We start from the raw sequence: 5031 nt of genomic DNA on the forward strand, positions 1-5031 counted from the left end.
TGGGGATGTGTGTGGGGGTGTCCCCATGTGTGGGGGTGTGGGGGGTGTCCCCGTGTGTGGTCCGGTAGCCTGTGGTGAGGTGTGAGGGTGGCGTGGTGTGTGTAGTCGGACCGCGTTTGGCAACTGCCTTTCTTAGGTTTGCAGCATTCGTCCTAAGTAGTTACTATGGAAACAAACAAAAAACCATGTGTATTGTCTAGTGAGGGGCCCCTGTTCACTGGCCCTTTGGCCTCCTCCAAATACGTTCTACTCTTAACTTTTCTGTTTTTGTTTCATATAACTTTCTAGGCTTGCTTGACTATTTATTCTTTCTTTCTGTCTACCTAATGGTTTGCTTGACTATTCTATGTATCTATCTATCTAATCTGTTTTTGCAGTGTTGACGTTAAATTTGAGTCATATCAGGCAAAGACTCTTAGCAATGAACTACGTTCCCAGACTTAAAATCTGTTTAATAATGGCTGAAAAAGTCCCCCCACCCCCACCCCCGACCTCAGTAGCAAACTCAGCTGGGGCCAATCTCCAGGCTCACTGCGGTCAGCCGCCTCGGGCGGCCTTTGGTTGAATCTCAGAGCTGGAAGGATTACCTCAGACCTCCCTCCATTTGTCTTTTCTGGGGCTCAGGTTAAAAAGAGCTGGTTCCAGAGACATTTTATTTCCACGGTGGATTACCAGAGCACATGGGAGATCATGCAAAGGCTGTTTCCAAACGTGTCCATATTTAGCCAAAGACAGGGTGTGTGGGAAAGCGTGTAGCCTGGGACATGTGCAGTGTGAAGACGAGGAGGCAGTGTTACAGAAATAGCTTTGCCACAGTAAGAGCCGCCCATCTTAATCCTGGGGTTCCTTTTCAGTGCAGGTGGTCTTGTTTGATAATACTGTTTTTCCCTCTCTTTTAAATTGTGTTTGTTGGGAATCTTATATTCCAAACCCTTTGTGTGTTTCAGGCTTCTCACGAGAAGACTGTCAGCTGAGCTTTTTATTCTTCTACCGGCTTGGCTATTAATCGGTGAGTTAATTCTGTTGTATTTGTCATGTTGTTGGGAAAACGTTTTTATTATTTGCGTTAACCTTGCCCCCCCACCCCCATATTTGTTCCTCATTGGCTTGGATTCTGCTCTTGTCTGTGCGTACGTAACAAAGCCCAGACTTAACGAGACAGCTCAGTACGTGAGCGCCAAGCTAGGCGGCGTCTCTCATTCTCCTGCTCTAAGGTTCCCCTGCACGTGGGATGACGTGTGCCTGTGACCAGGAGGCGGAGGCAGGAGGGACTCAGGTCAAGGCTGCTTGAGGCTAATCCAAGGTACAGCGAGGGGAAGACCAACAAAACAAAAAAACCCCCAAAGCTGAGGGGTGGGGGAGGAGCACAGATCAGCATATGTTTCATCTGTTCTATATAGATATGTGTGTTTTTAAATTGTGGCGAATATACAATATAACATCCATTCTATTGATATCAAGTGACAGAATGAAGTGAAACAGAGCACAGGTACTCTGTTTTTAGTGCTTTGGCTGCCACAGTTGTAATGGCTATATATCTTATTATTGAACACCTAACAAAATTAGACAGAATTCCTGTTTTTTTTCATGAAGACAGTGGGTAGGTATGTGTCTTTTTTGAATTTGAGAGTTATAGAATAAAACATAAACATGTAAAGTGGGTAGATGGCTGGTGGCTGTGATCCTGGTGCCAGAGGCAGGGACGGGATGACAGTAAACTCAAGCCCAGCCTGGATTACAGAGTAAGACCTTGATTTAAAAAAAGCCGGGCGTGGAGGCGTACCTTTAATCAGGAGGCAGAAGCAGGCAAATCTCTGAGTTCAAGGCCAGCCTGGTCTACAAAATGAGTCCAAGACAGCGAAGGCTACACAGTGAAACCCTGTCTTGAAAAACAAACCAACCAACAAACAAAAAGCCCAAAAGGATACAGACACAAAAGTTGCCATGTGAAGGTATTAGGGACGTATCCCCAGCGTAACACCAAGACTTACTAAAACAGTCTGTTCTGCTTTGTTAGTTTCATCATACAGAACAAAGATTCAGTCACTTTTTTCTTTTTTTAAAAAGATTTATTTATTTATTATTATGTGTAGTGCTCTGCCTGCATGTACACCCGCAGGCCAGAAGGGGGCGCCAGATCTCACTATAGATGGCTGTGAGCCACCATGTGGTTGCTGGGAATTGAACTCAGGACCTCTGGGAGAGCAGCCAGCGCTTTAACCTCTGAGCCGTCTCTCCAGCCCACCCTCATTCACTTTTTTCTATATCTCTTTTTTTCCTCTTTACTTAATAAAGGCTCATACACAGCAAACTAAGATATTTTAATAGCCATTTCACTTATTTATATCTAGTATCATGTGACAAGGCTATAATTTTTATTTCAAACGAAAAGTCATGGAATTCTAAGTCACAGTGCTCTTTTACCCCCATCACCAAGGCAGTGTGGACAGGGAACGGGCAATAGCTGGATTTTTAATCCAGCTCCCTTTACTCTAGCGTGAGTTTTCTGTGACTATACCGTGTGCTCGTGCGGCGCACACGTGTCACCACGTGCAGGTCAGAGGACGGCATTTGGAGCTAGTTCTCCCTTTCCTCTTTCACACCCAGGGTTGCAGGGCAGAGCCGGGCCTCAGGCTCCAGCAGTGAGCTCTGTTAGCAGCGATGCAGCCGCCAGCCCCTAAGATGCTTGTTTGACTCAGTGCTATATCTGTCTCTGCTCTGAAGCTACACTTCCGTCCTCAAAGATGGCTGAGCATCCTTTGTTTCTAGACTCTTGGTAGCTCTGTTGAGTTCTTAACTTTATCCTTGAGCCCGCCTGGTTTTTAATCTAGCACCTCTGGCAGCAGATGGAGAGGTACAAACAAGGAAGGTACAAACTGGGTCAGGGTTGCCTCTCGCTGTGTATTGCTTTGTCCAAAAATGTACTGTTTTAAACAATGGGAATCGACCACTGGGGCCCGTCCCTGGGGCTAGTGATGACAGACAGCCTGTGAGAGTGCATGAGGCAAACTTTACTCTGGCCTACGCCTGCAGGTCCTGCTCACAGCACCGAGAGTTGTGACGTGACTATAACAGTGCCTGAGCACAGGTAGATGGCTGTCATGGAGGAAGGCCTTCTGACCTGTCCCCACAGTGCTTTGCCGAGCCGCCAAGGTCTACATGAGATCCCAACCTTGACAGACCAGCAGCAGCTGTGCGACATGGGGTGCTTGGCCCCGATGGTGGGAGGAGCAGGTGAGGTGGTGGTGCAGGAAACAGCAGAGTGGGGCCGTGGGAGGGCATGGGCGTGGGCAGCTTGGAGAGCCGATGCTCCTGTCATGGAAGTTCATGTGGGCAGTACTGGTTATCTGGGGTAGACACTTTTTAGTTTGTTGATTTGACTGATTTTACATGAATGCTTTTGTGTGTTTGTGTGTCAGCATGTGCATGTGTGTAGGCCTGAGGACAACTTGCAGGTGTTGGTTTTCTCTGAGGGACTCAGGGTGTCAGGCTTGGAGGCAGGCACCTTCCCCTGGCTCCACCCTTTTCTCAGAGGGCCTGTCTTAGTATGTGTTAAAAGTGGTGTGCAAACTAGAAGTAGGTGCTGCCTGTTTCGTCCCTCCTAGTCCCTGTTTCTACTTTTCAGCAACAGCTACTCCCAACATTTTTTTCTGGGTATTCAGCGCCAATTTTCTGAATAACATCTATGTATTGCTAATTTTTTGATTGCTCAAATTTTCTATAATTCATGTCAGGACTTTTCTCTTTCTTAAAGAAATGCTATATTGCTATGTAGCTAGTAGGTTTGTTGGACAAGTTGCTAAGCTCCAGAAATTTCATCAGACAGCACGTGTTGAGGTCAGTCTCTGGCAACTGATGTGGTAGGTAACGTTTCTCGTGGTGTTCGAGGGATCTCAGACATCTGGTCATAAAGGCCGCCACAGGCCTCTGCCTGGAACGCTGAGCAAATCTGCTCCTTCTCTTTCCTCAGCTTGGTGTTCCCAGGACTCTGTGCAGTGCCAGGAAGAAGAGGACGTGACCAGGCCGCTGGTGCGTGTGTCCCGCAGAGAGGGGGCGGGAAGTGCGAGAGGAAAGCACAGCTAGGAAAGTGGGGGGGGGGGGGGAGGGAAGGACTGCCTCAGAAAGAAGTGCCTGGGGCCAGAGTCTAATCTGATCCAGAGAGTCAAAGCAAACAGACATAAAATCCATTCCATAGCTTGTAGTTTCCGAGGAAAAAACTATTTAAGGAAAGCAAAAACTTTTCATTGACACTGAAACCAAAAAGTAAATTCTAAGATTGTTCTATGATTTTTGTTATTTTAAGCTCAATTTTTACAAGTCATTCTTGACTAAAGAAGTGTATGTAGAACATGTCTTTGAAATAATCTTACTCATTTTTTTGGTTTTTTTTTTTTTTTTTTTCAGTTTAAGCTTTTGGGGAGGGGGTTTCGAGACAGGGTCTCTCTGTGTAGCCTTGGCTGTCCTGGACTTGCTTTGTAGACCAGGCTGGCCTTGAACTCACAGCGATCCGCCTGCCTCTGCCTATAGAGTGCTGGGATTAAAGGTGTGTGCCACCACACTCAGCTCAGTTTAAGCTTTTGATAGGAAGTTGAACTAAATTATATGACTATTTTGTGGCATCCTTGTAGCTCTGATGTTTGTAGCCTTCCAACTTTTTATTTTTTTAATAGTCTTAGAAGATGCAGTCTTCTGTTTGTTTTTGAGGTAAGGTCTCACTGTGGCCGTGGCTTGTCTGGAGCGGGCCGTGTGGCCGTGGCTGCCTTGAGCTTGCTGAGCTCCTCCGGCTGCCTCTGCTTCTCCTGTGCCAGGACTAAGGCATGTGCCCCTGGACCTTGCCAGTATGCTTTTTAAAACAACTTGTATTACATTTTATTTATTTGGGGAGATAACAGCGCGTGTGCTGCTGTGTAAGTGTGGAGGTCGGAGGACAGCTTGTTGGGACCCGCCATCTGAAGTTGCTCATTGCTGTGTTTTGGACACCTTTCTCTTGGCTGCCTCTGTCTTCCGCTCTCTTTGTCATGAAGCAGACAC

This window comes from Acomys russatus, chromosome 19 (genome assembly GCF_903995435.1).
Source record: "Acomys russatus chromosome 19, mAcoRus1.1, whole genome shotgun sequence".
Classification (NCBI taxonomy): Eukaryota; Metazoa; Chordata; class Mammalia; order Rodentia; family Muridae; genus Acomys; species Acomys russatus.